Raw genomic sequence first — 26,363 nt, 5'->3', positions numbered from 1 at the left:
ATCTATCTATCTATCTATCTATCTATCTATCTATCTATCTATCTATCTATCTATCCATATACATACATGCATATAACTTTTTCCCTCCAACTACCCTAATACTGACAAAAGTCTCATGAGTTACAAATATCATCTTTCCATGAAGGAATGTAAATAGTTCAACCTTAATAAGTCTCTTATGATTTCTCTTTCCTGTTTACCTCTTCATGTTCCACTTGAGACTTGTATTGGAATTGTGTGGACATCTTAAGAAAGCAATTTGAAATTATTAAATTTTTAAAAGTAACTAAAATGTCCATATTTGTTAATCAAGGATCCCATTGGTAGCCACATATTGCAAGGAAGTCAAAGACAGAAAGGTCCCACATACACCAAAATAGCAGTACTTCTTATAGTTGTCAAAAACTGGAAGCAAAATAGATGACTACCAACTGGGGAATAGATGAACAAATTTTGGAACATGAATGCAATTGAATGTTAATATGTCACAAAAATGGTGAAATAAGTAATTAAGAAAAGCATAGGAAGACTATATGAATGAATGCAGAGAATAAGAAGAACAAGTCAAAGAGTATTTAATATATAACGATCACAGCAAAGTAAATTGAAATAACAACAAAACAATTACATTGAACACTATAATTATAATGTGCAATGTCATTATAATGGATAAGATTATCTTTGAAGAAGATATGAGAAAATGCACCTGACTCTCTCCTTTCAGAGGGAGGAAGACTATGCATGTCGAGTAATGTCTATAATTTCAGATTTAGTTGATGCCTTGGTAAATTTGGCTGATTTTTCAACTCCCTCTCTCTTTCTTTTATCCTTTGTTACAAAGGAGAGTTTCATGGGTAAGGAAAGGTGTAAAGGGATTTTAAAAATAAAATTAATATAAAAACAAACAAAAAAAGAATCAGCAACATTTCATAAAATGTTAGATATTAACAGCAAGGTGCTGTTACACTGGGACCAGAATCAGGAAGACCTGAATTCAAATCAGGCCTCAGACATTAGATGTGTGATCTTAAATAAGTCATTTAACCTCTATTTGTCTCAATTTCCTCATTTGCAAAACAGGGATAATAATATAACACACCACTCAGAGTTGCTGTGAAGATTAAATGTGATAATAATTATAAAGCACTTAGCATAGTTCCTGGCACATAATAAGTGCTGTACGAATATTAACTATTATTAGCCATTGCTAGTTATAAGCATAAGGGGGGATAAGATATTTATGTGACTTCCACCCAAAAAAGGAAGGTATAATAACAGTGGAAGGTTAGTAATATAAAGAATTTTTTAATTAAAATAAATATTTGATTGATGAAAACAAATTTATGATTATATTATAGATAAGATGGAGACATGCTGAATTATACCGCCTTTAAGTTAACATATAGTTGATTGAAAAAGCAAACTCAAAAAGTATTGATTAAAAATTGAATACAAATATGGAACACCCACTAACAACAACAACTATTTTGTTTATTCATAATATGGCTTTTACTCTTGATTCTTGAAGGCCTTCCCAAAGTAGTGTAACTTCTGATTTGCTCCAAGCCAAGAAAAGCGAAACTAAACAAACAAAAACTCTGAAGATGGGATTAATAAAAAAGAAAGCATGTGAGTTATCCAAGGATGAACGTAATTATGTTTGTAGAGGTTTACCAACAGAAGATTGACACCATAATATATGCTCACCACAATGTATGTAATCCAAGATCACGTAAGCATAACACACTGCACAAATTAGGGCATGCCATTATTGTTATTCCCCCAATATTCTGGTGATTTCTGAATATTTTGTCTTATATTTACTCTTTTTTCTATGACTAATCTGAAGATGATATTAGAACACTTTATGCAAAGAAATGAAAATAAATCAATCTAGTTTAGATGAGTTTATAAATTCTAAATAATGCTACCATCACAGATTCCATTAATATAGAGACCAGATATGCTATCATTCAAAACAAAGTATATGCAACATAATCACATGTAATTAAGTTCTAATAATAATAATATGTTCTATTTATATGGTAAATTATAGCTTTAAAAGTGTTTTTCTTAGAAGCCCTGAGAGGGTGAAATCCTAATTAATAAATTAATTAAATAAAAAGAAAATCATAAATATTCAAAATATAGGTATTGTGAAGTTCTACAATAAATATGATATCTCCTAGGTAGAGAGCGAGAGAGAGAGAAAGTAGAGGAAAAGAGATTAAGGGAGCATATGCCACGGGGAAAAAAAAACAAACAAAAAAACCCAAAACAAACAAAAAACACCCCATGGTGGGCAATGATTATAAAAGGCAGAAAAAGTCAGTGTTGGAGGGGCTGTGATAAAACTGGTACACTAATACACTGTTGGAAGTATTGCATATTAGCTAATCATCTAGGAAAACATTTTGGAAAAATGAGAGACAAATTACATTAATTTCTCATATACTTATTTATAAATGAATGTTTGTTAATGTTATATTATCTAAGAAGTTCAAAATATATGCATGTATACACATATGTATATGTGCATGGATGGATATGTTATATGTGCATATGTATACACATATATAAAATACACCAAAATATTCATAGTCTTGTTTTATGGGTTATCCTCCCAAAATGGAAAAAAGTAGATTTATATCAATTAGGGAGTTAATGTAGTAAAATGTTATTGTGTCATAAGAATCAACAAATTTGAATTAACCAGAGATAAAATAAAAGTTATAAAGATAAAAAGTGTGTAAGTAGAAAAAGAAATACACACACATATACATATATACATACATGCACACATAACTATAATAAAAAATGAAAACCACTAAAAGGCAATTGAGCTCAGAAAACTTCCAATCTCAATTCCAAAGTATATATAATTAAACATACTTCACTTCTCTAAATGGAAAAACAGTAGTCTGTAGGTACCACAATGCAGTATATACTATCAGACCATTTTTGTTACCAACTTGACTTAATTTCTTATTTTTTTATCCTGGAAGGTTCAAAAGTAGATGGAAAATATATCAGGAAATCTTTGTGGTGTAATAAAAAAAAATGCACCTACAGAACTTAAAGAAAAGAAATAAAGCAGAAGATGTCAAAGGGATCTTCTATCAGGAGGTAATAAGAAATTCATGTCCAAGGCTTCACCAAATGCAGCATGTGTGGTTACCAAGTAACTCATCTTGGTCTGACTATTCTGTCCTGAGGCTCTGAAACTAACAGAAACAAATGGGCTCTGGCTCAGAAATTTGCCTTAAAACAATCCCTGAATTGCCTTATCCCTGCTACTAAACTAATTGTCCTTAATGAGTTCTCATACCTTATCAGAGAGTGATTTCCCTATTGCCTCTTTTAGGCTGCTAAGTCTCTGGAGATGAGTCATGGCTTCCCTGGAAGCTTATATGATTTCTACTCTGGCCTTAACAAATATTTTTTTAAAAAAATTACCATCTATCCACCCATTCTTTGTAAACAAGAGGACTCCTAGTTTAAAGATCATTAAACTTGGAGTTGGGATATCCGGGTTCAAATCCTAATTCAAAGACTTAATAGTTAAGTCACCATGACAAAGTCCTTTTATTTCCTTGACATCCAGTTTCCTTATCTATGAAATGGTAGAATAATAAACCTAGGTCTGCCCACTTCATTTCTGATAGGGGTAAAGTACTTTATAATCTTTAAAATGCCATAGAAATGAATGTTAATTCCTATCCTTATTCCTGTAACTACTTATTCCTTAGCATGTTTATTTAGCATTTTATTTTATTTTTAATACCACAGACTCCTGAATAAAGGAAATGATCCTTTATGTGCTGTGTGTCTTTAAGAGGTGGGGGGCAAGGAACAGAGAAGATACTTTTATTGAACTTTAGACTTCCTAAAGGCCCAAATCTCCTTCCCATGCCCCTTTTATACATTCAAGAAAGTAGTTGCTTCATCTCTTTCTCCCAGGTCCAGGTTGAGTCCTCTTTCCTTTCAACTCTAACTTCGCTTATTATCTGGATTGCCCACTATGGCCCTCATATACTGCCTTGATCTTAAATTGTGTTGTCCATGTACATCTTGACTGTCAATGTCTTTTTATTACTTAGATAAACCAGGGAAATGATATATTAGATGTCTACAACAATATAACTGGAAAGAACAACAACAGAAATCAGAACTGAACAGTGTGTAATTACAATGACCAAGCTTGGCCCTGAAAAAGAGATATTAGAATACACCTCTATTCCTGCCTTTTTTTTAAAATTCCTTGCTTTTTAAAATTCTTTGTTATAAAGGATGGCTCTCTTGTTGGCAGAAAGAAAGGGATATGTTGAGAAATTAAAGTTATATAAAAACAAAATGCATCAAAATCTTTTAGGGTGAGGAGAAGGTGGCATATTATAGTAAAGAGGGCATTGCTTTATCCCTAGCAGATGAATAGTCAAAGGATATTGACAGGCAGTTTTCTAAGGAAGACACACAACCTATCAAAAATTGCTTGGGAAAAGAATACCCGAAAACACTAAATAAAGCATCTTACACAACCAAATTGGCAAAACTGACAGGAAAGGAAAGTGACAAATGTTAGAAAGGCTTCAGGAAAACAAGTGCATTAACCCAACCATTGATGGAGCCGCAAATTGGCCCAGCCTTTTTGGAAAGAAATTTGGAATTATTGTGAATATTACTAAAATGTGTGTATTCTTTGACCTAATAATAACACAAGTAGGCTTGTACCACCAAAAAGGTCAAATAGGGGGAAAATCCATATCTACAAATATATATGTATATGTGTGTGTGTGTGTGTGTCTTTTTGTAAATGCAAATAACTGAAAACCAAGGGGGCAGTGCTCCCCATCAATTAGAAAATGGCTGAGGAAGTTATAATATATGAATGTAATAAAATAATACTGTGCTTCATCAAAAATGATGAAGAAATGATCTCAGAGATGCTTGGAAAGACTTGTATGGAGTGATACATAGTAAAGTGAACAGAACCGGAAAAATGATGCATACAATAACAACAACTTTTTAAAGACAGAAACCTTTGGGAGACTTAAAAACTCTGATCAATATAATCAGCAAATATGATTCTAGAATAGTGATGATGAAGCACACTACCCACTTCTGGACAGAGAGACGAGGACTTAGGTGAATGATAAAACGTATTTATGGATATGGCTAATGTGTGAATGTGTTTTGCTTGGTAATGTATATTTAAATGAGTTTTTTTAAATGGGGGAATGAGGTGAGAAGAAAAGAAAATAGATATTTATTCACTGAAAAATATTTTTTAAAAAATAGAGTATGCTAATTCTAGAGTCCAATGACTTGGGTTCAAATGATGCTTTTCTCTGTGACCTCAAGTCACTTACCCTTCTTGGCATCAGTTTGCTCATCTATAAAATGAAGGGGTTGGACTAGAACTTTCCATTTCTAAATCTAGGATCCAATTCTGAATATATAATTTCCAAAACATACATACACACTATTATTGCTTGAAGTTGGGGATCTCAAGGGACTTAATAGTAGCATTTATCAAATGCTCTATGGTTTATAAAATATTTTCCCTTGTTTTCCTTTTAAGCTTTGGTTGTATCCCTCACTGAGTTCAGCACAGTGCTCTGCACACAGGAGATGCCCCCTCAGTTTTTCCTGATGAATTTTGCATATGACTACTAAAAACAGGATCCATCCAATATTGTACTTAGCTCCTGCCATCATACTGTAACTTTACTGCAGCTTTTCTCTCTATTCACTGCCTTATCTCTGCATTCATTAATTAAAGCAATTAGGATAGAGTTTCTTTATGTATCCATTCTAGCCTGAAAGAGCTGACAGTTCAATTGGATGCATCAGCAAAGTCCCTAAAGTTACAAGCTCTTATAATTAGCAATTGACTTCAGAGGATTTAACAACAATGACAAACATGCCCACATTCCCAATCCCTGCTAACACAGAAGAATAATCATCTTTAATACACTGTATTAGTACCAGAGACATAGGGATGCATCCAATACTCTACTAACTGGTGGATATACACGGTTGTATGTGATTAAAAGATAATGCATTGGGTAAAAATGACTAAGCTAAAAAGGCAGCAGCAACAGCAGAAAAATGCCAAATGGTGGGTAACTGATTCGTATGGCTTCATTCTTAAGTACTTGCTCGGCTTATTAAAAAGTTAAGGGACTGAATTTGCCCTGGTTTAATTCCCAGGGAGATCATAAGCAAACGTAGAGTTCTTCTGGTCTTTTGTTATCTCAAAGAAATAATATTGTCCTTTTTAAGAAATACCCATATCATCTATACCAGGGGTGGGGAACCTGTGTCCTTGAGGCTACATGTGAACCTCTAGGTCCTCAAGTGCAGAACTTTAATTGAATCCAAACTTCACAGAACAAATCCCCTTAATAAAAGGATTTGTTCTGTAAAACTTGGACTCAGTCAAAAGGCTGCACCCAAGGACCTGCAGGGCCACATGTGGCCTTGAGGCCACAGGTTCCTCACCCCTGATCTATACCTTTCTATCTAATGCAGCAAGAGCATTAGCTTTGGAGGGGAAAGAGCTAGGTAGGGAGGTTCAAATACTGGCTGTTGCTTCCTAGCTTTGTGATCCTTGGCAAATAAAAATCACTCTGAGTCTCCTTTTTCCAGACTATGGAAGATACTGATACAGACACGGATAATAATTACTTCCCTAACTGCCACAGAATGTAGCTGTGAGGCTCAAAAAAGACAGTGTCAATTATAGCCATATGAAAACTAAAATGGGAGCAGTGACACTAGGAACCTAATGAGAATTCAAGTTAAAGAGCCTAAAAGGAGGACATCTTTCTGGTCTCTCCCATTGCCATATCCCATCTCCCATTTCAACATTTCCATTTTTCCACTGAAGATTTTTTTTTAATCTTTCTTTCTTAAGAGTTTTTGCTTTTAACCTAATTTAAAGCACTGGGGCAGCACAGTGTCATTTCTAGAAGACTAGAAGCCATGAGCTCCAGTTTCAACCTTGATAGTTCAATTAACTATATCAACATGGCCAAGCTAGTTGACTTTTCTTTGTTTTGCGTGACTAAGATAGACTCTTATAGTTGGATTGGGATTGCACACGCTGATCAAAATAGAAATCCTTGATATAAGAACCAACTTCATCAAGAATTTACCAACTACTGGAGAAGGTTTTCACATTTCTATATAAATTTTTCACTCATCATTTTACAGCTACCACCATACTAATTCATTTGCAGACTTTCTGTCTGGATGGGCATAGGAATAAGTCTATGATTGAAATAAAACTGCACTGGTTAGTCACCACTAAGATGTGTCCAAATTGGTGGAGCAGAAAATTGGATGAACAGTCAGAAGACTTGGGTTCTAATCACTCATCTACAATTGGGAAAGTCATTTTATCTCTCTAAGGCTTGAATTTCTCATGAGAAAGGTGGATATACATTTACTGTTATCTTAGAGAGAGAAAATTCTCTGAGGCTGTAAGTATCAGAGGATGCTGATTTCCATGGTGAGAGCTTCCCTGGGAGCTCCCTACACCAACGAAATCACAGGTCCAGGAAAATAACAATAAAGTCAACAAGATGAAGAGTCATTCCCCTATCTGCCTCCCTATGTTCCTATGATGTTGAAATCGGAAACCAAAACTTTTTTTTAAGAAAGCAGTTAAAAGAACAAAAGCCAATATTTATTTTTAGTATCAATGAAACCATCCACATTGCACAAAAGAGCAGGTCAGCCCCCTGTAATCTCAGCACTGAATCTCCTAATTTGTGGAACAGGGATGAAAAGGATGTCATCTAAATTCATCCAGAGCAATGTCTACATTGTCAGCCCCTTGTGGAATTGGAGACTGGAGTGTTAAATACCTGGTTCAAGTCCTTGGCCCCACAGAGGCCATCAGGGCAGCCCCTCTAATAAACTATGTGGGAGAAGAATGTGCAGGCAAATTTACACTTTGCAATCACAGAGAAGACAAACATGACTGCCATTTCCATTTATCTATCTCAGTTTCAATTATGCTTCCCCTGGGGATAAAATACCAATCATGCTAAAATTCTGCTTGACCAAAGGAGAGAAGAATTCAGCAACAATGATAAAAGGCTTACAACCTAAGAGGAATGACTTTTAGCGTAAAGACTGGCATGAATTTCTCATCAGGGATTGGTACAGAATGGATAGAAGCAGAACGTTAGAGCCAGAAAGCGATGTTAGAAACCATCAACTCCAATGCACCATTTTACAAGGAAGGAAACTGAATCTTAAAATGGTAAAATGACTTCATCAAAATAACACAGTGAGTTAATTGCAGAGCCAGAATTGGAATCCAGGACTACTGACTCCCAGGTGAGTCTTCTCTCTGTTACACTGCTTCCTAAATGAACAGAACTATTTCCCAACCAAAGAGCATGGGTGCCATATAGGAAATTTCCTAAATATTCTCTGATAATTAAGTCAAACTTCTTAAAAGGTTGGGCCCAGGATTTATCAAATCAAAATAAATCCATGTGAATAAATGATTGCACTCACTGCCAGTATTTTCCACCTATATAACATGATGGCAAGAACAGAATTTCTTACTGAAATATCACTAACATAGTTATACAGTATAGTCTATTGTCATCATTTTTGGAGATGATTTTAATGCTTTCCCATTATTGATAGATTTGTTTTAACATGGCATTTCCTTGGGAGACAGCAATTCATGTTGTGACACAGATGAACTAGGTTTGAGAGTTCCAGAAATTTTAGTGTTAGAGCTGCAACTGACCAGCCATCTGTCCTTGCAGGATTTTCAACAGAGAATTAGCTAGGTTTGACATTAATTGAGGTAACCTATAAGAATGAACTCTGAAGGAAAGATGATAAAATATCAGGACATGGAGGATCTCTAATCCTACAAAACAATCTACTGGGGTCTACAGATGCATAATTCTAATAGGGATAGAAAGAATCACTGTCAGACTCCCTCACCCAGCTGAGGAATCCACAGAGGGACCTCTGGAGTCCTGAGGAAATACTGGAACAGAAAAGCTAGGGCAGGTCTAGCACCCAGTACAGGGAGCTGAATGTAGATGGGATGCTCTGCCTGAGCTCAGGAGTGCCCATGTCCAGTCCAGCGGAACTTTCCTTAAGCCTGCTGCTGAGCTCTTCTTGGGAGGAACAGCTTTGTTGAGTTCCAAGAGGCCCTAGTCCAACCTAGCCCTGTCTGCCTGAGACAAAAAGAGCCTGAGTCCAGCCCTTCCTTAACCAAGAGCTTTTAAATCCAGCCTTAGTCTACTAAAGCCTCAGATATTCTAGCCAGGGTCCAGTGTGGCACTAAGTCCTGAGCTCAGTTGTGAGAGAAATATTCTGGGTAAAAACCAAACAGTCCCTGATGTATATGATAGGAGTCTATACCAGAGAAGAAAAAAAAGCTAAATAACAGCAACCTTGTCAATACATTTTCAGATGAGTCTTACTGTAATGACTGTGATCAGCTCACTGACCATCTGACGAAGCACGCTATCTGCCCTGCACTAGAGACTTTCAGGATGCAGAGATTCAGGCTACAGAATAAGACAGTTTGGGGGGCAAGGCTAATGAAGTAACTTATTTTATTTGACTACACATATTTTTTACAAAGAACCGATTTTTCTTTTTTTTTTTTTTTAAATGAGATGGGGTGAGATGGAGGGAGAATTTATTTTTGTTAATTAAAAAAGCATTTAATTTTTTTAAATGGAAAAGATCTGAGAAATTAACTAACCAACCTATTCCTTTTACAGATAATGTGATGATGATGATGATGACTACAAGTGAATTTAAAGCTCTTTAAAGTTTGCAAAGAACAAACTCATTAACTCATTCAAGCCTCATAACAACCCCGTCAGGTAGATACTATACATATGTTTATTTTTATTTCCATTTTTTAGGGAAGAAAACTGCTGCAAGGAGAGTTGCAGTGACTTGTCCATGGTAACACAATGACTAAGTGGCAAAGGCTACATTTGAACCCAGGTTTGTCTGATGCCAAGTCTAGCATTTTATGCACCACTACACCACAAGGGATGAGTTACTGCAATAATACAATGAATGGAAGAGTTAGGATGAGAATCCTGATTTCTCCAAACACTCTCTCTACTTCTGTTTCTTTCCATTACATGATGCCAGGACTCTGGTAATAGAAGAATCTTTTAAATAAGCAAAAAGCAGTCACCAATATCAAAGAAATGAAATGGGAAATACATTTTTAGTAAAAAGAACAAGTGCTAAATGTTGAATAATGTATTCAAATATGACCAAAATCTAAAATACATGGTAACATGTTCACAGAAGGAGTACTGGTAGGAGGGGATAAAAGGGGAGAGATTGAGATGGAAAGATAAAGGAAGGGAAAGAAGGGAAGAGGAGGTATGAAAGGGGAGAGAAGAAGAAGGGAAGCATTCTAAAATACTTTGTTTAGAAGGAATCTATGTGGTACCTTGGATAAAATGCTTTGTCTGAAGTCAGGAAGAACTGAGTTCAAATTCAGTTTCAGGAATTTATTAGTTATATGACCCTGGGCAAGTAACAACCTCTGTTTGTTTCAGTTTCCTCAAGTGTAAAATGAGGATAATAATAGCACCTACTTCCCAGAGTTTTTGTGAAGATCAATGAAATAATATTTTAAAATGCTGAGCACAGTGCCTAGAACATAGTAGGTGCTATAAAATAGTAGATTGGTATTATTATTATTTATTAATATTATGATGTCTACACAGGATATAAGCAACATGTACATGGTCACGTCTTGCTACCCACTGACATATTCATAGAATCACTGATTTAGAATGGGAAGAGAAGTTAGAGGTCATCTAGTTAAATGCCCTCATTTTACATAAGAGGAAACTGTGGCTCCAGGAGATTAAGTGATAAACCCTAGGTCTCAGATGTAGTATCAGAAGCAAGATTTGAACCCAGAGCCAGGACTTTTTTCACTGTACCACCCAGCTTTGTTTATACTATAACATATTGCATCATAATGGGGCTTTATTATTCAAGAAGCCGATGAATTTCCTTAATTATGAGAATCACTCTCATTGCATGGGTCTGGTGGCAAAGTTTCAACATTGCTTAAACAGAGAATAGTGGTACAGATGCTATCTGTGCTTATGATTAGAGTCGCCATAGGGATTTTGTCTCGTGAATTTCCTAAGATTTTTAGAACTTTAAGTTTGGATGACTGGGAAGTTGAAGTAAGAATCCACTTTGGTATCTATTTCGATACTGATTTCTTAATTCATAATCCATGTCCTGAGTGGTTAGAAGAAAACAAGAGGACATTGAAGATTGGAGGAAGAGTGTCATAATTTTGCCAAAGGCCAGCCTTACTGGAGCTAGAGGAAAGGCTTCAATCACTCCTCCAGTTTTCATGAGCCCTTAAATTCTTCAACTATAGCAATCTCAGTCCCTCTTCTCCTTGTCCACTATACTATTTCACTGGGTGATTCCATCAGCTCTATCATCTCAATACTCCGACGACCCTCAGAACTACTTATTCATCTCTAATATTGCTCCTAAACTCGAGTATCAAATCTTGAACTATTATACATCTTGAACTGGATGCCTCATACACATCTTAAACCCAACATGTCCAAAATTGAACTCATTAACTTTCCCACCCAAAGTCAACTCTCTCCCTCACTTCCTTACCACTGTTGAGGCACTATCATGTTTCAGGCTCAGAACTTCTTGTCATCCCTGACTCTTCACTCTCTCTTATTCCCTATACTAAATCAGTGGTCAAGGTCTGTCATTTCTAACTTCATATCTCTAGTATATATCACCTTCTCTCTGGGTGTATACACCCCCTTCTCAGGGTGATGACATTGTCACCACCCTGATGCAGGCCCCCCATCACCTCACACCTAGATTATTGAAATAGTCTGCTGGTCAGTATCCCTACCACAAGTCTCTCCCCACACCAGTCTATGATTTACTTAACTGTCAAACTGATCTTCCTAAAGCACAAGTCTGCCTGTCACTACCCTTCCCCATCATTCAATAAATTCCAGTGGTTCTTTATTTCCTCCAGGATAAGTATAAAATAATCTGATTACTTTCCCTCTGAGCTTACCTGAAATTTATCCTGAAAATATCTTATTTGTATATAGTTGTTTGGATGTTGTCTCCTCCTTGGAGCTCCTTGAAAAAAGGGTTGGTGTTAGCATTTCTTTGCATCTCTAATAATTAGCGCAATGCCTAGAACATTGTAGGTGCTTGATAAATGTTAACTGACTGACTGACTGACATTTAAGGGCTATTCCTGCACTGAGAGATGTGTGGCACAGTGCATTGAGAACTGGCTTCAGAAGGACCTAGGATGGAGTCCTGACTGTAACATACTAACTGCATAATCTTATGCAAACTCCTTAGCCTATAACTCTATTAAAAGGCAACTCTATTAAAATTAAAATTTTCAGAACAAGTATACACACAAACAAAATTTTCAGAATAATTGTCTATATTGATTAAAATCACTGAAAAAAGTCCTATGCTAATTAAAATCAACTTGAATATCCAATTTATCAATTGCTCACTTTTTTTCTTTTTTTTGTGGTGGTTGTTTATGAAAAATAATTTAATGCCATAAAGAAAAATTCAGTCTTAAAGGCCATTGTCCAACAAGGTGTCCCTAGTGTACATGTTAATTAAGCTAATATAAATTTCCTTGAGTGATGTAACCAGGAGGGTGAGTTTGTTCAAAAAATTCTCTGATGCTCAATATCAAGCGAAGCATAAAACAGGGGATTTTTCCTAGAACTACCTCAATAGAGTCCTGTGCCAAACTGAAATAGAATATGGGTCTCTCTAGTTGGGGAGTTTCTCTAGATGTTACTAGATGATGGGTAGCAATGCACCAATTGCATCATCTCAGAAAAGGACAGGTGGTCCTCAATGCGATCCATAAGCTCTCAACAGAGATTAGCCACATGGGAAAAAATAAATGTATGAAACATGCATATCATCCAGATTATGGCATGCAGTCAGATGGACAGCCTATTGACTAAATATATAGCCCATCAGTACATGCTTCTTGGACGGATACTGCAAATGGAAGGCATTTGGGCTCAGAATTGAATAGAAGGAGGAGAGCTGGCTATATTACACTTGGCAGATTATATAGCACTTTCAGTACTACCAAGCTATTCTCTGAAACAAAAATCTCATATTTTTAATACTATATTTTCAAGGTGTTGTTTTATAGACACATATCATGGAACATGATCTCCAAGGAATAAAAAACAATTCAGGTAACCCCAACGGCACTAGAGATACATGTTGGGCATAAAATAATCTATGGGATATTACATAGGGTGTTTTGTCAAAAATATAATTAGACATAATCTAGGATACAAAAGGAACTATGTTGCAGCAGAAGAAAAAAATACAAAAAACAATCCCAAGGGATTTGAAGTCAGAGGAGCTGCATTTGAATCCTGGCTCTGCTCCCTATTATAGACAGAATGGTTTAGTGGATGGAGTATTGGATTAGAAGTCAAGGAGATCTGAATTCAAAACACATCTCAGACACCAGGGAAATCATTTAACTTCTCTAGATCTCAGATTTCTCAAATAAGGTGGTTGAACTAAAAGGTTCCTAAGGGCCTTACAGACATAGGTCTATGATCCAATTTTTATGACCTTGAATGAATGACTTTACCCATCTGGGTGCATAATAAGCCCCTTTCCTGATCTAAAACTATGAAAGACTATGATAATGATGATCTTTAGAAAGAGTGGAATATCACTATACAGACATTAAGGATTTTTTTAGCTTTAAATCTATGATCCTACAATGGACCAAAAAAGGAATCAGACTGGTTATATATCTTGCTGAAGAGCTAAAAGTTGGACCCACAGAAAAATATTTATAAAATATTAACTATTAAAATATTAATGTTAAAATAGTAAAATATTAATATTAAAATATTAAAAGACCTAAAGGAAAGCTTCAAATACTTTGTGTTCACCATCTATGAAGAATTACTTTTTGTTTGTTTGTTTCAAAGACATAAGAATTGAGAAGGATGAAAATGTACGGATGGGTTTCAGTCTGCAGAGACAGAGAGAATGCTCAGCAATGAAGGACTTGTTCTGCTTGGCTCCCAAGGGAAAAACCAGGGACAGAGGATGAAAGTTACAAAAACTAAAAGAAAAATCCTCTAATAATTACAGCTATCCAACAGTGGAATTTGCTGTTTCTAAAGGAATTTTTCCTTCTATTAGATGTTTTCCAAGAGAGGCTGAATGACTACTTGTTAGGTAATTTGTAGAAAAGATTGTTTTTCAGGTGTGGGTGGCAATCGATGGCCAGTAAGGCCCCTTCCCACTGACGTTGTGATGCTTTGAAAGCATGGATCCTTCTAAGTAGTGACATGAGTTATTAACAAGTCAAATGAAATTTGCAGAATCCCAGTGGCTTCAGTATTAGAGGTAAAGGGTAAAAGGAGGAAATTCATATTAAAATCAATAATAAGACCAGGGTAAATTATGTGGCATAATAGCTCTTAAAGGAGCAGTTTAACACTGCTTATGAGCCTCAAGTAACCCTAGAGGTAGCTTCTCATAAAACTTAGGACTTGTTATTCTGGCCCCATGCCACATGCTCAGAAGTAATTTGTTGTATCCCCCAGCATCAAGGAAATTCTTCCCTTTTCATTTATGTATCACTCTAGAGAGAAATAGCGAGTTCACATCCTGCTGTTCGACAGACATCTCATGCCATTGTCCTGGGTCCTTTCAGTCATTCAGTACCTGGACCCGTCTATGCTAGCTACCTCAATTACAGGGCCATGCAGGGCTTGCAATCTTTTAAAAACCTGTTTGAAAAACAGATGTTCTATCAGCTCCCTACATTTTGCTACAGGTCAGTAAGGTTTTTTAATCTTTCTATTCTTTTGGAGGTGGGAGAAGTCACGGAAGGAAAAGACCTTAAGGATCCTCTAGTTTGACACCCTCATTTACAAAAGACCAAACTAAGGTCCACAAATGAGAAAGGAAAGAACCATGATTAGTAAGGGTACTTGACCTGTGATTTAATTGGTATGGCGATCTCCCTCTACTAATGCAGGTTCACATCTCTCCACCATTTATAGTTTGCAGTCTAGAGCACAGAAAGGCTAAGTCACTTTCCTAGAGCTTCCCAGCTCCAATCTCAGGTCTCTGCCCACCATACTACACTGCCTATTCTTTATTCACTACACAGCACTGAATAAACATAAATATTTTATAAAAATTAGGGTAGAAAACAAGCTACAATTTTAAAGTGCAGGGGCAGCTAGGTGGTGCAGTGGGGGGCAGTTAGGTGGCGCAGTGGATAGAGCACTGGCCCCTAAGTCAGGAAGACCTGAGTTCAAATGCGGCCTCAGACCAAACGCTTGACACTTACTAGCTGTGTGACCCTGGGCAAGTCACTTAACCTCAATTGCCTAAAAACAAACAAACAAACAAAAAATTTTAAAGTGCAATAATATTAGATATGCTTTGGAAGGAAGAAAGATCCAGAGCTAGAAGAGAGTTCAAAGGTCATCTACTCTAACTCGACTCCTTTTTTAAATTAAGGAAATAAAGTCCAGGTAGACGAAGGTATTTCCAGGTTCAAGGAGGTCATAGAGGTGGCAGGCATCAGAGGCATGATTGGAACCTGGATCCTCTGACTTTCAAGTCAACGCTCTTCACACACTATGCCATACTGCCTTCTGGTCATTAAATTCTGACAGGAATCTTCACGATGTGGTGACATTAGTGTGTTTTTTAATGCTGTTAGTATTGTACTGACATCTTGCTCAAAACTGTGTTTTAAATTTAAATAGTTTTCCTTATATATTAAAAGAATCATTCTGGTATAATGGAAAGAACACTGGATTAAGATCTAAGGTACTTGGATCATTCTTTATGCCATGAGCTACCTAAGCAAATCCCTAAACCTCACTAGCCCTTAATTGCCTTATCTCACCTGGAAAATGAGAGGGGCAGACTAGATCCACTCTAAAGAATCCTCTGGAAGGAACATTCCATTTTTCTAATAGACATTCAAGTCATGAGGTTAAAGTCCAAGAATGACCATGCACTTGCGGGGAGGTCAACTAAATGGTGAGTACTACCCAGGAGGAGATAAGAGAGCCCTGGAATTCTGGACTTGTAAATCCAAACTCAGAATGATGGCAAATAATACGTCATTTTTAGAGTCACACAAAATCCTTGTTATATTCATGTAGCCATGCTGACTGGGACCACTACAAATTTATATTACGTAACCTCAACTAGATCCTTGTTGTAGGAGAGCTCCTCCTTTTGCTTCTCCCTAATTGACTCTTAATCCCTCTCTCCACAAGAGCTGTTCCAAATCTTCCCATCTTTCCTCAAGTTTCTAATAGCACATCCTTCCCATATCATCTCAACTGAGGATCTCATCTCATTACATTCACCAAGAGCTCCCTCTTATCCCCTTCTCTTTCATATTCACCAAAGATCACCACCCCCAACACACACACACATACATTATCACTTCTTTTATTCTAGTCTCAGATGATAAGGTGGTCTTTATCCTTGCTAATGTCAAGTCCTCTACATGTAATTTTGATGTCAATTCCTCCTGTGTTTTCCAACAAGCTGACCCTATTCTCATCCCTACTCCTTCTCTAACTTTCAATTTCTCCTTACCTATAGATTCTTTCCCTGTTTCCAACAAAATTGGCCAAGTCTCTTTCATCTTTAAAAAAAATCCTTCAATAGATATGATTATCCTTGCTATTTATGAACCCATCTCTCTCCTCCCTTTCTTGTGCAGATGATTTGAAAAAGACATTTAAACTTAGGATTTCCACTTCCTCTTTTCTGATTCTCTTCTAAACCCACTGCAATTTTACTTCTTCACTCAATTGTGGCAATACTTTCTAAGTTTAGTAATGATATTATATATATACTTGATTTTTTAACCAGCAAAATTTCCCTTCTCACACTCCCAATAACACCCTTCCAACAGAGAACAAAAGAAAAACAAAATCACTGCTATAAACATGTACAGTCAAGCAAAACATTTTTTTTTTGCATTAGTCGTGTCCAAAAAAATTATGTCTCATTCAGCACTCTGACTCCATTATCTATTAGGAGTTGGGTAAGAGGTTTCATCATGTGTTCTCTATAATCAGGATTGTTTTTTATGCTGATGAGAGTTCCTAATTCTTCCAAAGTTGTTAATCTTTATTTATTATTTTCATTATGTAAACTGTTTTCCTGGTTTTCTTTACTTCACTCTGCATCAGTTCATATAAGTTTTCCCAGGTTTCTTTGAAACCATTTCTTTTATTTTTTAACCTTTTTTTTAAAGCTATTTATTTCTTTTTTGGGAAAAAAAAACAGAACATGTGTTCATTGTGTTCAGAAAAATCTCTTATTTGGGATTGGGTTCTTATTTTTCAACATTAAAGAACTTTGGTTGTTAATATTGTGCATAGAGAAGAAGCATAGCACAGTGACCAGAATGATGGCCTTGCAGTCAAGAAGTCCTTCATTGAAATTCTGCCACTGACATTTAATAGCTGTGTGATGATGGGCAAATCACTTAACCCGTCTGAATTTCAGGCAACTCATTAAAAATCTTAAAGATAGGTTGTCCAATCAAATCATAGGTCATTGATATTGTGACATGATATTTTTATAGGAAATCAATAAATATTTATTTAATGAAAAGAGTGAGTAGGCAAGACAGTCCATGACACTAAATCTCTATACACCATATATGAAACTCTTAGAATAATTTGATTTGGATATTTTGAGGAAGCTATATTCCAGGCAGAGATGGGTGGGAGGGGGTGGTGGAATGAAGGGAAGGAGTTTCAGTTAAGGAAAAGAAAGAGAAAAGAGTTATTCATTCAGGAAACAGTGAGAAGTCCCATTTGTCTCAGGTTCATGTTGAAGGGAGGTTTCAAATATATACTGCAATGCAGAATGCAGCTTGCAACACTTCTAAGTGTAGCCTTTTCATGCTTCTCTTGAGTCGTGTATTTGAAAGTCAAATTTTCTAATCAGCTACAGTCTTTTCATCAAGAATGCTTGAAAGTCCTGCATTTCATTGAATGTCAACTTTTTTTTTTTTCCTGAAGGATTATATTCAGTTTTGCTAGGCAGGTGGTTCTTGGTTTTAAGCTTAGCTCCTTTGGCCGTCAGAATATCATATTGCAAGCCCTCCAATCCCTTAAGGTGGAAGCTGCTAAATCTTGTGTAATCCTGATTGTTTTCCACAACACTTAAATTGTTTCTTTCTGACTGCTTGCATTATTTTCTCATTGATCTGGGAACTCTGGAATTTGGCTATAATATTCCTAGGACTTTTCACTTTGGAATCTCATTCAGGAAGTGACTGGTGGATTCTTTCAATTTCTATTTTACCCTCCGGTTTTAGAATATCAGGGCAGTTTTCCTTGATACTTTCTTGAAAGATGATATCTAGGCTTTTGTTTTGACCATGGCTTTCAGGTAGTCCAAAAATTTTTAAGTTACCTCTCCTGGATCTATTTTCCAGGTCAGTTGTTTTTCCAATGAGATATTTCCCATTGTCTTCTATTTTTTTGTTTCACTTTTTTTGTTTTGTTTTACAGTTTCTTAATTTCTCAAAGAGTCATTAGCTTCCATTTGCTCCATTCTAATTTTGAAGGACTTATTTTCTTCAGTGAGCTTTTGGATTTCCTTTTCCATTTGGCCAATTCTGTTTTTTAAGGCATTCTTCTCCTCATTGGCTTTTTGGACCTCTTTTTTTTTTCTAAATTTGGGTTAGTCTATTTTTTAAGGTGTTATTTTCTTCAGTATTTTTGTGGTCTTTAAAGGAGACTATTGACTCATTTTTCATCATTTTCTTGCATCGCTCTCATTTCTCTTCTCTTAGAGTTTTTCCTCTACTTCTCTTACTTGCTCTTCAAAATCCTTTTGAGCTCTTCCATGGCTTGACACCAATTCATATCTTTCTCGGAGGCTTTGGATGTAGGAGCTTTGACTTTGTTGTCTTCTGGTTGTATGTTTTGATCTTCTTTGTCATCAAAGTAAGATTCCATAGTCTGAGTTTTTTTTTCCCTCTGTTTGTTTGTTCCCAGCCAATTACTTGACTTTTTAACTCTTTGTTAAAGTAGGGCCCTGCTTCCAGTGTGGAGGATGTACAGTCACAAGCTTCAGGGGTTTTGTGCAGCTGTTTTTGGATATACTCGTAAATTTTCAGTTCTTCCAAGGTGGTATGATTAAAGGAGAGTTGTTTACTCCTTTCCTGGCCTATGCTCTGGCCCATGAGTGACCACAAGCCCTCTTTTATGCCTTGGAACTGTGAAGAGGATTTCTTCTCCACCGCTATCACAAACTCCAGCACAGCAGCACTCCTCCTCACCACCCAGGACTGGGATTCAGATCCAAGCACAGGCAAAGCAAGAGAATCCTGCCTCAGCACCAGCAAAGAGATCCCTGAAATGCCCCTCTGAGCAGCAGCTTGATCCCTTCACTGTCTGTGGGCCAAGAATTCTGGAAGCAGCCACCGCTGCCTCCACCTTGGGGCTGTACCAGGGCTAGGGCCAGACCATGCTACTCTTTCACCCAGGTCTGACAGACCTTTCCTATCGACTTTCTAAGTGGCCTTTGGCATTTGTGGGTTGAGAAGTCTGGAAACCACTATAGCTGCCTATGATTCAGTCCCCTGAGGCCTGCTCTAGGTTTGCTGGGGCCCCATCTTTTAGGCCCACGCTGAACTATGCTCCTGTCCCAGTCAGGCACAACAGATCTTTCCCATCAACCATCCAGGTTTTCTTGGGCTGGAAATTTGTTTCTCTGTTTTTTGTGGGTTTAGCTACTCTAAAATTTGTTTAGAGTCATTTTTTACAGGTATTTGGAGGGGTTTGGGGGAGAGCTCAGGCAAGTCACTGCTTTTGCTCTACCATCTTGGCTCTGCCCCCTTCTTCATTACTTTTTTTTTTTAACAGCACATTAGTATTCCATTACATTTTTATACCATAATTTGTTTGGCCATTCTCCAAGTGATGGGTACCCCCTCAGATATCCATTCTTTGTCACTACATAAAGAAAAAAATATTTTCGTACATCCTCAGAGTTCGTTTTGCTTAAAGCTAACTATAAAAATATGGAACACTTCATGATTTGCATGTCACCCTTGTGCAGAGATTATGCTAATATTCTCTGTATCTTTCTGATTTTAGTATGTGCACCACTGAAATGAGTACCTAATGATCTTTTAATTGCTAAAAATCTGATAGACCTTTCTCAGTCCTCATGCCTCTAGGCTTCTTGGCTGCATTTGACTCTGTTGAGAAACATTTCTTTCCTTCTAGATAATCTCCTCTCTCTGAATTTTCCCATCGACATTCTCTTGGCTTTTCTACCTGCCTGACCTCTTCCATTCAGTCTCCTTTATTGAACCATTATCCATATTGTGCCCACTAACTCTGATTACAACCCAAGACTTTTTCCTGGGCCCTATTATCTTCTGTCTCTCTATTCTCTCAATTGGTGATCTGATCAAGCCTTATTATTCACTGATCATCTTTATGCAGATGACTCCCGTTCTTACATATCCAGCCCTCCTCTTTTTCTTGAGCACTAATCAAACATTATCAACTGTCGTTGGTTACTTTGTAACTGGATGATCTATAAGTATCTTAAACTCAACATAAAAGCAGAACTAATTTTCTACTTCCCTAGAACCTATCCTTATTATGAAGTTTCCTATTATCATCGAGGGTACCACTATCTTTTCAGGTAACCAGGTTTGAAGTCTCAGTGTCATCCTCTACACTCTACTCTTACTCACATATCCAGTCAATTGACAAACCTTGTTATTCTTATCTCTACAACATCTCTTGATTATGCCCTCATCTTTCCATTTACACAGTTACCATCCTAGTTAGTTCAGGCTCCCATCACATCTCAATTAGATTATTCCAATAGCCTCCTAATTGCTTTTCATGCTTCAAATTTTCCCCCACAATCTATCATCCACCTCCCCCATAATTTCCTAAAGAACAGGTCTGACCATGTTATCCTACCTACTCAGTCTAGTTTCTACCTATTTTGCTTCTAAGATTAAAAAAAAAAAACTCATCTGTTTGGCCATCAAATCTCTTCATGGTCCAGACCTTTCCTACCTTAGTAGTCTTTTTAGATATTACTCTCTTCCATATATGCTACATTCTAAGTCTGTTATCAGATCCACTGTAACTGTCCCCAAGCCATAGTAAGTAAAGCAAGTTCCATCTGAGTTTCTGGGATACACATCTATAAACACTCACAGCACGGTGAGCTGGACACCTTTAATTAGTCCTTCTGTCACCTGCCTAGTTGATAGTTGGGGAAAAATAAATGTCTTGAGGATTTTTAGCTTTAAGCCACATGCTTTAGTATGAATTGTGTTTGTGAATATGAATTAATAATTGGTACCATTAGCTTCCTACGCAATAACACAAAGGGCTCTTGGCAGCCTGCCAAGAGGAGAGCTATATGAAATAACTTCATAAGAAAAAAAAACATACTAATTCTTTGTTCATAATCTCTGGGAAAAAAAAGACAAAAATTGAAGAGAGGCAAAAGACTTTCCATGAAAGCCTGGCCTGGTTCCTTTATGAAACTAATCTGCAGCTTTTGAACTTTCTTAAGTATCTCCCAGTCCTTCAAAATGACTAGATACTCCTTCTGTGGATTTACATTTGAATCTCCTGGTGTTTGAATTTCTTTTCATTTTTTCTCCCTCATTCAAACATGAAAAGGTTGAGGATAACACTTTGAATGCAGTTTAGGAAAGTCAAAAGAACTAAATAAATTTCTCTTTGCCCCATATCCCATATTGGAGGAGGCCCTTTCCTTTCTTGTCTTCCTGCTTGCTAATATATCAACAAACATCCAATAAATATCTACTCTATTCCCCCTCACTCTGTTAAGCACTGAAGATATAAACACAATAAGGAAATAGGGCCCACCCTCACAGAGCTGATATTCTACTTAAGGAGACAACATGTAAACATATAAATATATACATGACATGCAAAAAAAAATGTCATGCTTAAGCTGAACATTGAAGGAAACAAGGAATCTTAAGTGGCCAGAGGAAAGTAGGAATGCATTCCAGTCATGGGGTAGAGCCAGCCAAAAGGCTCTGGAAGTGGAGCAAGGAAGAACAAGGTTAATCTGTCTACAATGCAGAGTGTGAGAGTAGCATATGAGAGTAACATATAACAAAGATGGAAATTGAGGCAGACTCAGGTTGTGAAGGGCTTTAAAAGTCAATGCGGGTGTTTGGATTTGATCTTAAAGGTAATAGGAAGCTACTGGAGTTCATTGCTGCATCACTAGGCTTGGCTTATGAGACAGAAGTGGATATCTCCAGATGAATGACAGTGGAAGCCAAACTGGCCCCCAAACAAAACTGGGAAAGTGGGGAAACATTACTTTGGACCTTCTGGTCTTCTCATTTTCTATAGTTTCATTCTCCTTTGAGGGCTTATTGTCCTCAAGTCCCCTGCCCTATCCTTCCTAGTAAAACTTTCTCCCAGAAAAGGATCTAAGGAAAGTATAAATAGCAATATCAGAGACTGGTGAGGTTTCAATGTTACCTTTCCCAGGGGCAGTTGCATTGTAACAAAAGACAAAGCCACAGACCAAAACAAAATTAAATCCCTTATGCTTCAGTCTCAGACATTACCAACCTAGAGGAAGAGTTGCATACTTTGAGGTTGGTGGGATGAGGAAACTTCCCAGCATTACTGAACAAATTACATGTAGGCATTATTCCTCCTAAGAATAAGACCGGTCTCTGATCATCTTACAGAGCAACTGTAGAAATGGCTGGGGAGGGTAATACTAACAATAGCATTTGTGGTCTCTGCTTGTCAAAGCCCTTGACAGCCCTATAAATGCAAATTCAGAAAAGTTGCAGTGAGAAATCTATCAACTCCATGACAGAAAGGAAAAGCATAGGTTATTCTTTGTCTTTAAACCATCTTCCTCCACTTCGCTCTCAAATCCTACCCCCTGGAGGGTTGGTGTCCCTAAGCCATTCACAATAGGCACATCGCTGTCTAGTCTCCTCTAAGAGCTTCTCATGGAAGGTTGGGTAAAGGGCAGGGGAGGAGACCACCTTAAACTCATCTTGACTCTACTTTATCATGCTTGAGATTATCTTATGAACTGACAGCTACGTTCTAATAATTTGTATCTCCCAATGCTCTTAGGAGTATGGTATTTCCATAATCTATACTACTAAAAAATTTCCACTGAGTCAGTGACTCCTTGGGAGCTGTGATCCTAAGGACATTCTAAGATAGCATTCAAGGCATTAAAAGTTTTTCGGGTTTCAGAGGAGGGAGAGAAAGATTACTTGAGTGTCTACTCAAGAACACACACTTTTCAACCTTGAAGCTATTCCCTCTCCTCCTGTGAGAAAGAGGCTACTGTGTTTGCTTCTGTCTTTGGAGCCTGTTGTGCCACAAAGTCAGAGACTGGTGGGGCTTTTTGCTTTTCAAATGGCTACAGAATCCCCAGCATCAACAATCCAGCAGCTCTATAATTCTGGTTTGTCATCCTCTGTAAGGATCAAGCTCTAAGCATCTTAAATATGGGCAAAGAGGTGAGAAAAACAGCATGATCCAGATGTATTGAACCCACTCCTTCCTCCACTAATCTCCTTCTCTCCTCTCAAGTTGTGCACCCTCCAGCATCCCTTTGTACCTTTCTTCCCCCTTAATTTAATTCTTTCCATGGGAGGCTGTTTCTGCAGAAGCCCTCTGAGTTTATTGTTTATGTTCTCCTAGTCTTAGGAGATGTGGATGATAAGCAGAAGATGCTAATGTCTATGAAAAAGTTGGTATTTGCCTTGAGAACCCAAGCTTCTGTGAGCTCAAGAAGGAAGCACGACATAGTGGATAGGGCACTTGACTTAAAGTCAGGAAGACCTGAGTTCAAATCCCACCTCAGATATTTATTAACTGTGTGACATTGAACCAATCATTTAATGTCTTTGTGCCTAAGTTTCCTCATTTGTAAAATAAGGGAGGTTGGATTTAATAGCCTCTAATATACTTTCCAAACTATAATCCTATGGATGCAATGTAATGATTGGAGAATACAATGGTTAAGACTGTTGGAAAACTGTGGTATAGTAGAAAGTCTGCTGGATTTGGAACCAGAAGACCTGACTACACATTGTAACTCTGCCAGGTACTATTGGTCTTATTTTAAGCAAGACACTTAAAAGTCTCTGGTCCTTACTGTCTCATCAAATGAAATAAACACTTTGGCCCAGAGGACCTCAACAGACATTTTGAGCCCCTAAATCTATGATCCTTTGAAACAATGACAACTGACATTTATGCAACACTTTATAGTCTACAACATTTTTTGAGCAGAAGAAACTGCATAAGAAAGGTATAAGTAGGTATTCCTATCCCCATTTTACAGATGAAGAAATTAAGGGTCGCATTTAATATCTCTGAACTTAACAAGGGTGAATCAATTTGTCTAAAATTTTACCCTGAACTCAGATATTGACTAACAGTCTTATGACCCTTCCATTACAACTTGCTGGATCTACTCTAAAAAAGGAAAGAAAGAAAGAAAGGAGGAGAGAAAGAAAGAAAGTAGGAGAGAAAGAGAGACAAACACACAGAGAGAGAGAGAGAGAAGAAAGGAAGGAAGGAAGGAAGGAAGAAGGAAGGAAGGAAGGAAGAAAAATTGAGAAAGATTATACCACAATTTTGTCTATTTACTATTGTACACAACACTGAGAAACTCTCAGCCTATAAGTTCTTCTTCACAAACTGATATGGCATATAGGAGGATCACCCAGATGGTGAGACTAGAAGCCATACTATCTGTGTTAGGACAAATTAACAATATTAAGTTATTTAGACGGGAAAAGAAAAGACAGTAGTAAAATGCTAGGTTATTCAAATATTTGAAGAGCTGTCTTTTGTGAAGGAGCAGCTGGTGGTGCAGTGGATAGAGTGTCCGACCTGAAGATAGGTAGACTCATCTTTCTGAGTTCAAATCTGTCTCAGACACTTATTACCCGTGTGACTCTGGACAAGTCACCTAATCCTGTTCGTTTCAGTTCCTTAGCTGTAAAATGAGCTGGACCTCGAGTATCTTTGCCAAGAAAACTCCAAACGGGGTGAGGACGAGTCAGACTTGACTGAAATGACTCAACAATAACAACAATCTATGCAAGAGTAGGGTCATATATTTACAGGTAGAAGGAACCTTAGAAACTATTTAGTCCACCTACACACTTCCAATTTTTCAAATGAGATGGTACCTGAGGAAAAGTAAGGGTCATAAGGCATGTAAGTATCTGAAGTAGGATTTGAACTCTAGTTTTCTTGACACTAAGGCTAATGCATGCCTCTCTTAGATTTATTTTATTTGGTCTCAGTGGGCAGAAGTAGGACGAACGTACAGAAGTGATAGGGAGACTGATTTTGGTTCAATATGAAGGTAATATAACACTTGGGCTGTTTTTAGGCCATATTTGTGATTTCATTGGCACAAAAAATTTCCTGCAAGAAAACCATCTCTATCAGTAGAGATTGACAAATACTATCCATTTATAGTTCTTAGAAAATCGCCTGGGGCAATGGGAAGTTAAGGCCCTTTCCCAGTTACCCAGAAGGTAATGTGTCAGAGGCATAATTTGAACCAAGACCATTGGGACCTTGTCAAGTTCTCCATGTACCATGTCATACTTTCCCTCCCTCAGAGCAGTCAAAGAATGGTAAGTTTAATGTCGAAGGTGTTATGTTTAACAACACTGGATGCCTTCAGTTAGGTAAAAGATGACCATTTCCTTGGCATGTTATAAATGTCACTCATGATTTGAGTAAGGATTAGATTATATGACAGCTTTTTTATCAATTTCTTTCTTAATAAAACTTTGTGGTTGATTGATTATCAACCTTCCATATGTTCAGTGATGGTGGTTTTTTTTTCTTCTTTTGCAACATGTTTAGAATCCTTCTAAAGGCCACAAAAATTGGTCATTTATACAGAAACTCTGATTTATGGTACTTATTAAATAATGTCTCATTCTCTTAGGTCCATATTATTCTAATTAGATGCAATAAAACAATAAATTCTTCAGCAACTGGCATGAATTCATGCTTTAAAATCTTTCTACAATTCCCATAACAATACTTTATATTGTTGGGGTCAAATTACCAGTTTCCCAGAAAACACCATCAAACCTGCACCTTTATCCAATAGCCACCTCCTACCAATAAGAATTTAGGCAATGCATTCAACTACTCAGCCATACCTAATCCTGAGCCTTCTCAACTATAATAGATACCTTCCTT

The 26,363-nt window shown here is 37.0% G+C and overlaps 1 protein-coding gene and 1 non-coding gene across 2 annotated transcripts in view; both read right to left on the bottom strand.

Annotated features, from left to right (window-relative positions):
- The window catches only part of GRM7 (glutamate metabotropic receptor 7), a 989,789-nt gene that overhangs the window by 274,527 nt on the left and 688,899 nt on the right, over nt 1-26,363 (bottom strand). The window lies entirely within an intron of this gene.
- Nucleotides 20,141-20,246, bottom strand: LOC114044569. The gene has a single exon (XR_003569260.1). It is a non-coding gene; the product is annotated as a U6 spliceosomal RNA (small nuclear RNA).

Source organism: Vombatus ursinus, unplaced genomic scaffold (assembly GCF_900497805.2).
Source record: "Vombatus ursinus unplaced genomic scaffold, bare-nosed wombat genome assembly UNPS02014773.1, whole genome shotgun sequence".
NCBI lineage: Eukaryota > Metazoa > Chordata > Mammalia > Diprotodontia > Vombatidae > Vombatus > Vombatus ursinus.
Note: the sequence above shows the minus strand (reverse complement) of the source record. Positions and strands in the feature narration are given on the sequence as shown.